Source organism: Opisthocomus hoazin, chromosome 17 (genome assembly GCF_030867145.1).
Source record: "Opisthocomus hoazin isolate bOpiHoa1 chromosome 17, bOpiHoa1.hap1, whole genome shotgun sequence".
Taxonomy (NCBI): domain Eukaryota; kingdom Metazoa; phylum Chordata; class Aves; order Opisthocomiformes; family Opisthocomidae; genus Opisthocomus; species Opisthocomus hoazin.
This window is the reverse complement of record NC_134430.1, coordinates 1,972,267-1,988,729: the sequence shown is the minus strand read 5'-3', so window position 1 is coordinate 1,988,729 and position 16,463 is coordinate 1,972,267. Positions and strand designations below refer to the sequence as shown.

Sequence of the window (16,463 nt, the reverse complement as noted above, 5' to 3'; positions counted from 1 at the left end):
GGAATTGCTCACACGCACGTAAGTTTACCCCACCTCAAGTGCAAGGCAATGTGACTCGGCTGAAAGACTAATGAAAAAGATTTCAAAGCTCCACACACCATATAAAGGTTTAGCTACAAGGCAACTCTCAGCTCGTCTGATTTTTGCAGGGCAGTGGCAGAAAGCTGTCTGTAGGTATTCAAGGAAGCCTGAAAGTCAAGAAATTAAGAACAAGGCTTTGCAAGCCTCATGAAAAGAGGCTCTAGAATCTTTCATCACAAATTACCATTCTAACCAGCTCCCCGCCAGCCAGCAGCTCCATCCCCAACGCAGGGTTCGCTGCGATGCCGTGACGTTGCCAGGCACAGTTGCTAGGCAAAGGCACACATGCAACAGCTCAACTGCGACTTCATTACAGGGCAGCCTTAACAAAAAAAAGAAAGAGGAGGAAAACAACCCCCTTGATTTTATATATACACAGAAATTTCTCTGAATGCTAAACAGTGGTTAATAGAGTTCGGTAATATTGCAGACAAACTAGCTTTCTACTGTGTGGCTTTCACTAAGAGTCACAACTCATTTCCTTTCTTTCCTTCAAAACATTCACGTCTTTGCTATTCAGTAACACCAACTGTCCAGGGTTTTCTGCTGAATACTGGGCATTGCAGGAATCCAAGGAAAGTGGTCTGGAAGAGGCAGCAGGAGACACAAGGAAAGAGAAGTGAAATCCCCAGACCAAAGCAAGCAGGCGTGACTACTCTCAGCAATGAGCCTTACACACACAATTTGAACCTGAATTTTGGCCTAGGGCTTCTTAGCAACAAGGCGCTGAGATGAGCCCAACAGCAATGTTTTAAGCAAAGCCAGAGCTGCAGGTGTTCCCATGCATCTCCAGGACACAGGATGTGGCCTCTTCTCTCTAGCACTAGACACAGGAACAGAGAAGCTCTCGTCCATCTGCTTGGAATCAAGTATTTTATCTTGATGAGACAATACTGGCCACCTCCAGGACCATAAGTACAGGATGCTTCTTAAACAGAAATAACTGAAAACTCAGCATAAAGGTTAGAGCCATGATGAGTCACTAATACAAAGAGCAGATAAATGAACAAGCACTTATAGAAATAATCAGATAGGAATGGGGTCTATCCCTTGGCCTAACACACTGCTCACCACTTACCCGCAACAGATTTTAACTAGAATATTCCAGACCACATTAGCCAGACCCACTTAAAAGTACAGTTTATCCTTGTAACACCTGCTACAAAGAGAAGAAAGTTTCTGTGCTGGGAAGAGGGAGATTCATGGCATCACCAGGCAATACTTCTGCCATTCAGCACACAGCAGCAAAAGCACACATACAGTGCCCCTGCCCTCTTCTGCCCCAACTACCATGCTCTGCCAAGCAAAACGGGTGTGACAGGGCTTGCACAGCTACTGCGCTCCTTGGACCAGCCATTTACAGCACCGCAAAAACGAATCGAACCACCAGCTGAGGGGCAGTTTCACACTTGGCTTACACTGCTATAAGTCACCTTGAGGTCTCCTCTACTATCCAGTCATTAGGGGTGCAACCTCTGAAAACCACCTGCAAACCCACAGATCTGTGAGGAGATAAAACCCCAGAGTCGTTTCTTACAAATTTCTGGGATAAATGCAGAAGTCACTGTATGTATTGCCATGGCCAATGCTATTCAATAAATCAAACACATACTACTGCTATTTCCCTTTCAAGGTAGTACTGATGCTAGCATACCTCAGAGATAGGCTGCCACAACACCAAGACAAGAGTAAAGCTATATTCAAAGAATGCAAAAAACATGCTCCTCTCCTTCAAGCACAGCTGCACACCTTGGTTTATCAGTTAACAGCTTCCTCACTATGCCACTGACTGACCCTGGACAATTCCTGCTTCAGTTCACCATGAACTGCGTTGCTAGCACACTGGATCTGCTCCTGCTCTACACCGGACAGATCTACCAGGTGCATTAAGTACATGTTTTAACACTGATATTCTCTGGCAGAAACTTAAAATAATATCAGTGTTCAGAGTTTAAAATAATTCACACCAAACGGGAACACACACGAGACTTTCAGACAAGCCTTACCGCCTGACTGGTTCAGACAGGGTGGACAAGGCGCAAAAACAGCAACTGAAAGCAAATGTTCATGAGTCCAGCTTTTAAGTTTGCTGAGCCTTAAACACGCTGACCGACAGCTGGGCCTGTGCTCAAAGTCTCCAGCAAAACTCTTGAGTTAGTTTTCCTTAATCACATTCACTATTATAGTCATCAGTTAGAAAAATGCAGAGATACAGCAAGTGACTACAAATTGTACTGTAAAGCATATATATGGGTATGTGTTCATGTGTATATATGCACACATACAAGATAAAAAGTTAAAGAGCTAAAAGGCTCTCCTGGTTACTACACCCTGCCTCCTTCCAGGCTTGGCAATCACACTATACAATCCCATACATAAATATGTTCACTCTCCTGTCCTGTACTTCACACTGGAGGATCTGCATTAGAGCCTTACTGCTTCAATGATTATAAACATTATTCTAATTTCCAATGTAAAATTCATTCATGACCAGTTTACACTCATACAATTAGAGTCCCTTGCAACCCTACTGGCCAAGCTAAATCAAGCCTGTGCTTTTTCTAAGATACACCCTCCACCCCTCTGATCATCTCCCTGCCAAACTCAACCTGCTTCAGTTTGAATTCCTGCTCTGCAAAAGACCTCAGACCACTCCCATCACTCCAATGAAGGTTCCTCAATGCCTTATAAAAAGTCACATCAACTCTTTCTCATCTCCACTGGAAAATCCATCAAAGCTGTCAACACTTGCTAAAGCTTTTGAGATTCATAATCCAGAAACTCCAGGGTTTTCCTGCTGCTCCTAGTGGAACCAGATTTCACGAGTCGAGTTTCTAACTAAACACCACCTGACCTGCACACCCCAAACAAGCCTAAACAACCGGGTTTCCTAATGCTTGCAACAATTCCACCCCTCACAAGCAGCCACTCATTAACAACCTAAAGAACAGTAATTATCTACAAAAGTTCACAGCTGCATTATTCCTGATGAAACCGGGAATCTTGTGCAGACCATCCATTACTTGAAATCATTTGCTCAGCTCAGAGAAATAACATAGTTACCCCAACATTCAGCCAGAATGGCCTCTTCTCAAGGGATGCAATTTTCTTCCTTCAAAACTTTCTTTTTCAAAATTGTGTCTCAATCAATTTTGACTGCTCCCTTAGCACCACGACTCTTCTACATAGCCATTGTCAGCATAATAATAATACCAAGCACTTACATAGCTATTTCCATCTTCACAGCACTTCACAAGCATTAACCAATTAATGCATACTCTTCCCATGCTGTCTCTAGTGTAACAGCCTCACTGGGTTTTCCTGTGACTTCCCTTCATGGCTCTTCAGTTGTCCCAGTATCCTTTAATGGAATCCCACTGTCAGTCTCCTTTGGAGTCTTTATGCATCAAGTTCCAACGCGAGCCACAGAAGTGCTGCATCCTGCTCCGGTAACAGGAGAATGGCTTTGCAACACACCGTACAAGCTTGCACACTTTTTATCCGAAACTAAGAGTTAGCCTAAGAAAACAGTTTACCACATGGTTAAGGCACTAAGCTGGAACTTGGGAGGCCTCCGTTTGACCCTGGACCCATGACAAGGTGTCAAAGATTAGCCAACTTCTTTGTGCAAGATTTCACTTTCACACAGAAACCAAAATTAATTCACCAGGGGACCAGAAGTCCCTTTTCAAAAGAAACTTAAGTGGACCAGATTTACAAACTTTTTTTATAACCTTAGAACTACAGACAGGTACCTCGTAGCCTTTACAAATGCACCCGAGTTCTGCAGCTAACATATTCTCTTATAAAACCCCACTGGGCAAGTATACACTTATTTAGGCATCTAAACATCCTTGCAAATCTTGCCCCAGGAGTCCAAGACTCAATGAAAATGTTCAGAATGATTCAAAAGCTTCTTAAAGTTTTACTCTTATTTTCTCTCTTTTACTCTGCACCTATAAAATGAACACAGTGAAGATTTCATCTTTCCCCACCTTCAGTCCACACAACCATAAAAATGACACAGGGCAGGCACAGTTTTCCGCTATGTCTGTGATTCCCAATATGCAAATCTCACGAATCTCAGATTTTATCTGTCTCCTACAAGTCTGGTGTTTCACTCGGCAGTTCATGTCAACCCACAACTGAAATGAAAATTCAGAAAAGGGAAGCTAATTTGATGAAAAACATTTGTACAAACCCCTGCAAATAGACTTCACTTATAAGCAGCATTTTTACTCAGTCTCATTTATAAGGTGCTAATTATTATCTCCAAAACAAATTTTTCAATTTGTGTTTCAATTATTTTCCAGTAAAATAATATTTGCATTTAAATGGTTTATCCACTGTGCTCAAACACAAACTCATTTTCATCTCCGGTGTTAGGACTCCTTTATCTCAAAACAATGCAAGAAAGGTGAAATAAGGTTCAAGGTGAAACCCATCTCACAAATCAGAGTGAAGGCCTAATTTAAAGATTTCCTCACAATAAATTTTCATTATTAGTCTCCATTCCCCCTGTTGCCAAATCCATGTCATCACAAAAAGACTTAAAAGTAGCTGCAATTCCATTTGCCATTATTAGTTATGAAGCTGTGTGTCCACCTATAAAGTTCAACGCTCCCTCAAGGCCAGCAAGAATGGAACCTGCCCCAAGAGAGATCTTTGACCTAGCTACAAATCTCATCTCACTAATAATTTAGAAGACCTCAGTCCTTGAAATTGTCAGAATATTAACAATTTCATCATTACACTGATAGAGAACTGACAGTTTAAAGAGTAACGCAGTGGATATAGATTCTTCTAAAGAAGTCAGTCTGCCCTAAACTCAGAGGGATTTGCAAGTGGTTTTTTTTCCCCTTCCCACCACATTTCAGTTTCTAGCTTATATCTTTAAACATCAGCAGAGTAATCTGGTTATATTTTCACACACTTACAACTACACAGAAAGCACAGAAGTTGCACAAATCTACTACATACTCTTGGTAGTTGCAGGGGGGACACCTTCTCTTTACAGCACCTAGGGCTCAGAACAGAAAGGAGACACAGAGAAGTTCTGCTGAAAACAACACAGAAGAACTGACTTCAGCTACTCAGCTAACGCCATAACCAGCTAACTAGCTGGCACTACAGTGACCAGAATCGTACACCTTGAGATATTAAAAACCAAAAAAATCACCCCGAGTAAGCAGAGCCTCCACTTATTAAAAGCTCTTCACTCTTCTACCACAGTTCTCATTTCCCCATGCTCTCTAACGAGAAACCTACAGTGCGTTTACGAGTGCTTTGAGATCCTCCAACAAAACACTCAGAGGCATTTGTATTATAACAGCTTGCACTTGTATTATCATATTTGAATTACAAAAAGAGGCAAACACAAGGCAATTTCTCGTGGGAATTTTTGTTGGGATATAAATCCAATTTTTACTTGATTCCGTTAACAGCACTTTCATTCACTTCCTTTAAGTCTTGCTGCACTTGATATTTATTACCTAATGCCTACTTGTCACCTTGAGCAATCAATGAAAGTCACCAGACATTGATGGTACATAGAAAAGTTAACAACTCACTCAACCCAAGGGGACAAAAAAAAACCAGCAACAAAACCAGCCACACATTCTAGACAATAAATAGCTACAAAAGATTTCCAACAGATTACCTGTAGAAAAAGTGAAACATTTCCATTATCTTGACATTTTCCATCCTTTTACACAAGAATTTCACGTATACAACAGCAAAAACTACATTCTTCACTGAAAACTATCAGCTCTGTTCTAACGATAAATGTCCCTCTGTGCAAATATAATCTTGGCAACTGATGGATGCTCTGAAATTACAAAACCAGACTTATTTTTATCCTGTTCTAATCCAATTCAGAAATATTCTCTCTATGTCTAAGAAAGAAACTTCAAACATATTTCCATTACCATTAACATTATATTGTAGTATCTTATTTTTCTTTTACCTCCTCCACTCATTTAAAACCTCGTTTTCACCCTTAGACGTATTCTATTTAATCTTAGCTTTCGATCCCAAAAGTAGATCAATACCTTTCCTCTTCAATCCACACAGCTCTCAGAGTTAATAAGGAGTGAATCAAATTGACTTCTAGGTTCAAATCAGGTATTTTTTGTAAAAAGTCTAATTTGTTAACTGCACTTGTGAAAAAGAAGGGAGAAAACTCCCCATAATAGCCCTCAGTGTTAGATTCCTAGGCAAGAAAGGTCATAATTTGTCCTCTAATTTAAGACTGTCACAGCACTTAGTAGGAATAAATGACAAATCCTCCCATAACAACATTATTTTCTGGAGCACTTCAAATCCAGTGAAATTAACTTGCTCTTCCTAAGACAACTTCTTTCAGTTTGAACAGATTCAGCCCCTTATGAAGAGGTAACAACAGCATGGGCCTTGCAGGGTTGTCTCTTAAATCTTGCCAAGGTAAAGAAACCAGCACTCCATGTGCTACTGGCAAGAAGATACCTTGGTCTATGAGACACCCATGGCAAGACAGTACATGATTGATCTCCATGATCAAGACCTACAAACTTCACTCAAAAAGCCACAATGGTTTCAACGAGGACCTAACAGTTTGGTTTTTTAATGCATTTTCATTAAAGCACCCCACCAGAGCACAGAAATTCCAGTACAGCTCTTTACCATCCTCTGAAAAGCTACATGATGCTGCAACACAGCCTGCAGAAGGGGAACTGGAGCCCTCAGAAAAGGGAGCAACCCTGCAGAGACATCAGCGTGCGAGTGACAGGTTGTCCCTCTGATCATTCCAGGACCGCTGCCTTCAGAGGTTCTGTGTTAAACCCAACATTAGGAATAAAGCCCCAGCACCATCAGGGACAAACTCCCCATCCTTCAAATATTTATTATTTCAGCAGATGGAGATTACTTTATCATGAACAGGCTGAGTCCCTCTCCAAGTGGTGCTTGACTTCAATGAAAACGTCCCAGGACAGTTGCTGACAGATGTCCAGTGTCCACAATCAGTGCCTCACCTTTCCCTAATGGAGACAAGACAGCAACCTCTAGTGTTGTTTTGTCTTCATTAGGGAAAGGTGGGCATATAAAAAACAATAAACAATATGCTGCACAACGCAAGTAGCATCTCCAAAAATGGCATCAGCTTTGGAAAAGAACCAGGCTTCATTATCCTTCTGAATAAGGAGAATTCCTTTCTGGGAGGAAATTTCTTTTTTCTCGATATTATTATTCGGTGCATCAAATGGAAAAGGAACATTGAATTGTGCCTTTGTTACGGAAGAAATGAGCTTCCATTTTCTGTACCTCCAACTTGGCTTTAACTGCTCACCAATGTCAGATCAAGCCTCTGCCTAACAAAGGACCAGATCCTCCCTTGCCCTGCAGCAATGAGAAGGGGGAAGAATCCTGCTGTGGTATCAGAGTTACAGAAACATGAAGGAGGCCGGACTGGAGAACCGAAGCAGACGCAGGACATCCTTACATTTTCAAGCTGCAAGACACTTAAATGGCCAGCTAGCGTTGCTCATTTCAGCTAGGAGAGCAGCGAAAGAGTCCTCCTCACAGGTGATCACATCTCAAGAGTCTGGGAACACACACATACACTGGGAACAGAAGCAAAGCAAGGGGAGAGCAGTAACAACGTGCAAGACATTACACAACAGGCACATCATTCCCCACCGTGAAGTTCTTCAGTAAACTTTCTGTGCATAAAAAGCCAACTCAGACCTTAAGGAAATCCAATCACCCTGCTCTTTCAGGCAAAAAGCTCCACCTCAAGCCCTCTAGCTCCAAAAGCCGTGACATAGATGCCATTAAAAGAAATATATATATTTTTCAAATTCTGCTTTCACTAGTTGAACTATTAAAAAAAAAAAAACCCACTAAACTGCTGATAAATAACAGGCACTATAGTTAAGAAACAAGTTCTCTATTTGATCTCTGCAGTCCTTGAGACATTCATCTTGACAATACACCATATACTACTATTTTTCCACTCCACAGACAAGAAGCTGAAGCTCACACAATTTAAGCAACTGCTCCAAAGCCAAAGAGTGGGTGGCAGGTTAAGTTCTGATGGTCCAGAGCATCCTTTCTACTGCCAACACCCTGCTTTTGATAAAGACCCATATCCAATTCCCTGATGCTTCTGGCAAATTCTTAGTCCGGTACAAGTCTCCTACCTTCCCCTCTACATTGGAGTTCACTACACTTTTAAAAGCTGTGCTGCAGTCTTTTGATATAAGGCACAAACATGGATATAAACTTGTAAAAACTGTACAAGTGGTACAGCACGAATTACAGAAGGAGCTGAGCAACCTGTGCAAATCCTTGCTGGAACAGAAACTGCATTTGATTACATTTCCGACTTTTCTTGCTATTAATACTTCCTGAAGTTCAGCAGAAAGACAACTTTCACCTCAGAATGTCATTCACAATTAATCCTAAATTGTACATGAAATGGTTGAATTCACTCCACGCAATCAAGGGACAGATCTAAGAGCATAAAACTTGTGTAGCTAATCAACCTAGTGCAATTCGTATCCACTGAAAGCTTTTCACAAACATCCTAAGATCTCTCTGCAGAATAAATCTGTAAATCATTTTAGGGTTTTGCAAATTCTACTTACCCCCATTTTACAGATGGGGAAGCGAAACAGAATGACTAAAGCTCACACCCTCAAGGATCTGTAAGTGCCAACAGACATGGCAAACTGCAAGAACTGGGCTTTAACGATTTCTGCAAGTCAAGAGAGAGAGTGTGCAAATAACAGAGGAGCACTGAACCAGGAAACCCTCGGTTGTAGTTAATTCTCCAGCTGTGATTAACCCATCTTTCTTGCCTTTTCCAGTACCCCTTCCACCTTCTAATACAGCTGGCTCGGACACTGACGGGGCCAGGACTATTAGGCTGTGACCATGGTTTGGTGAAACAACGCGTTGATCTGCATCTCACTAAACCAACAACTGAGCAGCAGGTGAACTCTACACTGAAAGAAATGTAGGTGGCACTAAGGCAGGTGGACGAAACCCAAATACAGCCATTTCATTAGGACAGAACAGACTTAACATTCGAGAGAGCTAGTGCAAGCCAGAGGCCAAAAGAACCAATCTTCTCTTTCTTTTGTTTTAAAATGTTCTGGATAAGGACACCTTTATTTGATATTCATTGTTGTTTTATCTGCCTTGAAATGGGAACTGCAGACATTTTGATAAATGGATTGAGAAATTTTTCTGTTTCAGTAACTACTGTAGAATGCCTTCACAATCACTAGCACAGCTATAGCTCAGACTCATACGCAGAGAAAAACCATCTCAAAAACATCTCTCTCAGAAGCAACAGCATGGCATTTCTGTGCTGCTCTTCAGCACGCACCACTACACAGGAGTGAGAAGACCTAGAGTCTGTTCCTAGCTCTGCTGGCAACCTGCTACGTGACCTTGGGCGAGCCTTTTTGCATCTGGCTCTCCCTCCTAACTTCCCCACACTTTGAGTAAAACATCTTTGGGCACAGACTGCTTCTGCCTAGCGGCCTCTTCTTACAAGGCTAATAATGAAGCAGAAGCAGCAATGCATCCTTCCATGGAGGGCAGGGAAAAAAGTTTGCCAGCAGGGTACAGGATGCTGTTTATTACCTTCTGGTTACAGATCGAGAGAAAGAGCTGCCTGCTGAAGTCACCAAGAATTACTAAGGACGAAGCCCAAATGCCAGTGAGGGTTGACATACCAGGCTTTTGTGAGAACCTGGCTGCAGCTCCAGCCTACAAGTCCTGCACAGCAGCGTTCTTATCAAGGCCAGTCGGATGTATGTACCCATATAAAGCCGTTTTCTGGTGACACTGGTTGCCTTTCTCATGCATTGTCCTTAGACAAACCTGGCTTAAGCAGCAGCTCTCCAGTAGCGTGGGCAGAAAGCCCCTCTGTGCTGTGGTCACCACCTACCTTCACAATCTTGCAACACTCAAGAATTCTATCCAATACTTATTGACAGTTTAGACAGCACACTCCTCAGGCAAGCGCAGCCTCCAAAAATACTTAAACTGCTCAAAACACAAGGACCACTGCTCATAAAGCTGCCGAGTATACCATGCTGCAAATACACTAATACAGATCTTTCTTCAAGTCATGCTCCCCTTCCTTCAACTCTCTAAATACCTGCTTCCCCCAAACCAAGGCCATCAGTTCATTTTCAAGTAGATTTTTGCAGTTAATAATGAGAAAGGATTTTTTTTTTTTTAATTCCCCCCCTATCACACACCTCCCTGGCAACCACAGCTTCTCCAGGCCTCACAGTTGCAAGACCCTTCTCCTCTTCCAGTGAAAGTCACAGATCATCAAATGTCCCTACTGCACGATTATGTTGACCTCTCAGAAACTACCAGCACCAGCAGGACTCTGACACAGTCCCCAGGACTCTTTCCATCCAGCAGACAACAGTGGTGTGCACACAAAAACCAGGCAGTCAGTTTATTACTACAGTGGTGATGTCTGTACCTCGTAAGGATAGAAAATTACTGCAACCATTACTGCAAGGGACTGAATCAAGAAATGCACCTGACACTGGGAAGAAAGAAAGAACAGACACCATTCACTGTGAAGTCACATTAAAAGGGGGGGGGGGGGGGGGGTAAAAAACCACCCCAAAAGAGTGCTTTCCACTTTCATGCAAGGAGATATAGAAAAACTACATACAAGCAGCATACTGTCTCCATTCTGGCTGGCTGTGTCCATGGCAGCAGCAAAGAGACTGAAACAGAGTTAATTTGATTTCTTCAATCAATGGGATTTTCCCAATTACACATTAACCACTATCAGATCATTCTGCCGCTGCATAGCATGGCAGAAGCACACATATTTTGCAGTTTACTGCACTGCATCATGTTTATTGCAAGCAAAGTACATTGATTTCCATAACTGCACTGTATTTCACTCCCCCAGAAAGACTGTGTAAACACAGAAACTGTGGATGCTACTATCACTTTTTTTAATCTCTGTATCTGGCTTTCTTTGCAAGCAACGCAAGCACCTACCTCTCAAAGAAGTCACTCACACACCACAGGCCTCAAAAATAACCTTATAGTTGCAGTGAAAGCATCTCGCAGCAAGCACCTTTGTGCTCCTTCAAAGAGAAGTAAGAAACAAAACAGGGAAAGTGATCTTGTGTTTAAGGCTAAGACCACCACGTTTGCAGCTCTGCCACAAGTTCCCCAGATGACCTTGTGCAAGCTCCTGGGTAACTCAAGCTGCCTTCCGGGCGAGAGGCAGCTCCGTGAGCTGCCCTGGGGAGAGGAGCGAGGGCAGCCCCACATCGGGCCGGCTGCCTGGGGCAGGGGTTCCCCCACCTCCGGACGCCTGGGCAAGGAGAGGAGCAAAGGCAGCACACGGTGACACCGCTCCTTCAAAGCGCCATGGCAGAAAGACACGGTGGAAAAGGACTCGTACCTGGCTTCTGTGGCCTTGCACTCGTAGAAGATACTGAGCAGGCAACAGTAGTGTTTTCCCTGGTACTTCCACAGCCCCCTAAGTATGCTGCATTTTCCACAGACAGAGGTTAAAGGAGGCCTTCATTAGGAAAGTCCTTTAATTCTACGCCTGCCTCTACTCTAAAAGAGGTTACCAAAGCTATTGGATGGTATCGTAACAAGCCTCATTGGCTGGACTTCTGTATGCAGTGTGATAGCTTGGTGACAATTATTAAGTGCACATAGTGGAATTACCAATAAAAGTATTTTTAAGGGAAGCATTTCAATAAGCGGTAATATACAGACTTCATTAAAACACTAAGCTGGAACACAAAACCCCAGTTAACACGCAGGGTTGATGAGGTGATTTCTGTTCCTACGGCCAAGTCTTTCTGGGCAGAGCAAAAAGCCTACCTGGTTTTAAATCCCTTTAAAGCCTGGTACTGTTAACCTTCCCATCATTCATCTGCATCCACAGAAGCTGCGTTGGGGTATTAGAGCCAACACACACGACTACACTACCTCTGTCATTTTTGGCTGCTGTGTACATCAAATAGACAACTCAACGCTGGACTTTACAATTCAAGCAGTACAGAATCTTTGTTACTGAACTTCGTAATTTCTTTTTTTATAGCCCTTAAAATTTCATCTTTCCCCTGACATTTGTATTTGCTATACTTTCTGCTGGGCTAACGGCTAATTCAAATCTAGGCCTATTCATGGTATTTCTGAACCTCCCAATGCCTAGAAACATGGAGGACAGTCTATGAAAAATTACTCCAACCCTACATCTCCTGATACTTTTGACAAAAATGGAGTTAGTAAGACTTCTCTTGTAATACTGTGGGCACAGATACCTACTGCAGCTTTCTCCCCAGAATCTGTATGCCAGCTATACCCATACAATATGCCTCTAATGTATGTGTTGCAGTGAAAGCGGAAGGTCTTAAGGTTAGCTGCACAGTCCTAACAAAAAGCTCAAGTTTAAATCCAGTACTGGTCTAGCCAGAGAACTATGCATCCTTCCTATCTCCAAAGAAGGTCTCACAATTAGAACACTAGCTGAGGGCTTAGCTGCACCTGACAGAAGCAGCACAGAGCTCAGACTCACCCTTCAGCCCACCCTCCACCAGTGCTTTATTGCTACGGCCGGACGTGACACAGTCAATGTTATGGAGGTTAGGCTGCCTGACCTTACCCCAAAACCTGTCTAACCCTCAACATTATCACTACAATTCCCTCCGGTCAAGATCCATGCCAAACTGCGGGGACATCAGCAGGAACGTAAGCACAGCTGTGAAACTTGGCATTTCACAAAGGACTGGCCTCTCGGGAACCAGAGCAAGGCAGCAGGCAGTAACTCAGAATCACAGAATCACAGAATAGTAGGGGTTGGAAGGGACCTCTGTGGGTCATCTAGTCCAACCCCCCTGCCGAAGCAGGGTCACCTACAGCAGGCTGCACAGGATCTTGTCCAGGTGGGTCTTGAATGTCTCCAGAGAAGGATACTCCACAACCTCCCTGGGCAGCCTGTTCCAGGGCTCCGTCACCCTCAGAGGGAAGAAGTTCTTCCTCATGTTCAGATGGAACTTCCTGTGCCCCAGTTTGTGCCCGTTGCCCCTTGTCCTGTCACTGGGCACCACTGAAAAGAGCTTGGCCCCATCCTCCTGACACCCACCCTGCAGATATTTGTAGGCCTCAGCAGTTGCAAACCCCTGGAGCACAGGTGCAAGTGGTTAACAGAAAGCTGAGGGGGGAAGAATTATTCTTCACTTGTCCCGGTGGATTAATAAGGCACAGTCACTTCTCTATAGCAGGGATGCTATAAATGATCACCTGATCAACAGCTCAACTACACCCTGAGCCCTAAACCACCCTGGCAAAAAGCATATCCACTGGGATCTATGGCAGATTGCCTGGATCACAGTCCCCGCACCCATTCTGACAAGCCCCTTCTTTTGACAGAAACTCCTAGACAGTTGGAAGGCAGCCACCAAGGCTCAGCTGAACAGACATCCACCTCTGCACCACTGCAGGCTGGCTCAGCTGGGAACCATCAACCAGCGGAATACAAAATTTCTCTAGGAGGTACCTGACATGACAGAGACTGAGCTCACTGGCAAGAAAAGCTTGAGCGTCCATGTTCTTCAGCAGCACCAAGAGGCCGTGACAAAAAAAAAAAAAAACAAAAAAAGATCAGAAGATCAAGGACAGGCAACAAACAACTGCGCAGCAAAGGAAAGCCTCCCACACCCCAAACGATGAACTCACTCAATACAAAGAACAAGACAAAGCGAAATTGCTTGCATCCAGTGCCACAGCATGAATTGTGACCCAAATATCCACGGCTTGAAGTAAAGTCCTACCACGCAGCAACCTTCCCAGCAAGCTCCCCTCTGCTCCCACCCACCCTTACCCATCACTATGGGGCACAGATCTCCATGGAGGAAAGCATGCTGAATTTGGACATTCTTCACTGAGAACTCACACGTGTGCACACCAGTGTGCAGGGATAAGGGCATTCACTACACGCCAGCCAAACCTGAGCACCACAGGACGGCTCAGCCTCATATACACAGGCACATGGAGAAGGAAGGATCGGGCCCAACTCCCACCCACCTGAGGATCACCTATGTTACCCCACTGTGAAGTGCTGAAAACCTACACATTAAGACCACATATCCTCTCTCCCAGTCACGAGGGCAAGGAGGCAGGTACAGCAACATGATGCCTTCTGTATTCCCAACCTCTCTGAGGACCAAGAAGCCAGCCTGATTCCAAGCAAAAGAGCTCAGGACTCAGACCAAAACCACGTGCTCAGCTATGGCCATAAAAATACTGTAGTTTCATCACATGCCACAATCAAATGTAATCAGGCTGGTGATTATTCACGTCCTTCCCTCCCACACAAAAAAATAAAAACTATCCACCAATTCAGAGAGTTAATATCTCACACCCTTACCCCTTAAAAAAAATACATTCAAAACACTGAGGATTTCACACTGAAGATGCGTTCCCGGCAGAGTAAGTGCCTCTAAATCACTCCTCATCCTGGGGAGATTTAAGACAACAGAACAAAATAAAAGGATTATTTACAACATTAACACATACACATACATCAAAATTCATGAACACTCAGCAGAGGAAGGGTCTAACAACTATTTCCCATCAAAAAAACAGAAAATTAGAATACGTTTAAACTGATTAGACCATGTTTTAAGCCAGTGCATCTCTCCATAACCCAGTACCAAACAAGACGCTGAGTAGCAAAGCACAGCATGTAAATAATGGTATCAAGACCCCCTAGGGTCTTCACAGGCCTTCAACAGAAATCACATATGTGTACATCAATACACACCCGGCCAACACCCCAAAGGCACCTTCTAGTGGCGATGCACAGCTAATTGCCCAGAAGGGAACAGAAAGGAGCACCACTCCTGTTCCCACCTGTTTTCACATCCAAGAAATACAATTTCAGAATCATCATACACACTATTTCTGAGATGCCATGCACGGATCACACTAAGCTCACGGCCAAAGACACATTCAGTGCCTTCTGCAAACCTTAAAGCACTGTCAAACCATTACTGCACCCTTATAACTCAAAGGAGAACCTATGCGAACCACCTCCTGTCCCCCTACTCCCCACATACGCAATAAACTTCAGCATATCACAGAACACCACCTTCCCCCACAGCTCAGTCAGTTCTTTGCACAAACAGAAGCTACACGATCAGATGTATATGTTATCCATACATAGATGTATACACGTTGCCTTCAGACACCGTAGCATCTGAAGAAAGCACATGCTTTGAGCCATTTTTTAGAAGGATGTTACTGGACAGCAGGACCACTGACACAGTACAGCTGATGGGATGCGAGTAGGGATTTCTTTCCCTTTTTAAGACGGCCAGAACTACTAACTGATAGTTCTACACATACAGCTCTGCTGCCACACTATGGGTACTCCTGGTTATTACTACCTACACAAACGCAAACCACAAAACAGGCGACGTTAGAACAGAAGCCTCTTAGGAACTTTGTTCTGCAGAGGTTCATGATCTGCTCAGCGAAGGTACTAGAAGTCCCAGCTGAGACTAAATTTACGCTCTGGGATTGCACTCCAAAGCCACCACGGACTCTGGAACGGGTGGGTGCATTCACCCCGTATACATTCACCATGTTCTGGATCTCTAGCAGTAAGCCACCGATTTCAAAGTTGGCATCTTGCTTTGATCATTGCCAGGATTTCAGAATTTGTTTAAGAAGAGGAGCTACTGACCAATGCCTCTAGCTCTGATGCAAACAAAACACACATCTGAGGTCTAAAAAGCTTTTGCAGATCTTCTGCTCACTAAAGAAAGACAACACAGAGCACCAGCCTCTGGGTGAAGGACCCAGAACAGACAGCACTCTAAATGCAGAGAGAGGGGAGTTATGGGCCTGAGAAGAAATGTTATATACTCAACAAGCAGGTAGAGAGAAAAGCCTGGAAGATCTAGTATAAACAAGCTACAGATAGCTTAGAAGAACAAAAGCTGCAACCCCCCGATATAGTAAATCACATATTTAGGTATCTCTACGTCAGTCTACTTGTACTAGAAAAGCGCAACAGAAGCCACTGGAATGGTTTTCTCTTGTGTACAGGTTAAATGTTACTGCTGAAGAAAGGAAAAATATTCACCAAAATAAATATTCATCCTTAATTATGATTTTTAGGTTCTTTGGGTGGGTTTATACCCTTTCCTAATGGATGCTTCCAGTTAGAAAAATCTTCAGGTCCACTGCAAGAGTACTCAAGAGGAGCAGTAAATACTTATTCTGGATCACCTTAGAGGAAAGCTGCCTTACATAATAAAATCAGTATTACATTCCAGATAACAAAGTTTTCAGAAAAAAAATAAACCCAAAACCCAAGCAGCTTT

The 16,463-nt window shown here is 43.4% G+C and overlaps 1 protein-coding gene across 2 annotated transcripts in view; it reads right to left on the bottom strand.

The window, feature by feature from the left end:
* CSMD2 (CUB and Sushi multiple domains 2) overlaps positions 1–16,463 on the bottom strand; it is a 306,819-nt gene that overhangs the window by 289,131 nt on the left and 1,225 nt on the right. The gene's annotated exons all lie outside the window — the stretch shown is intronic.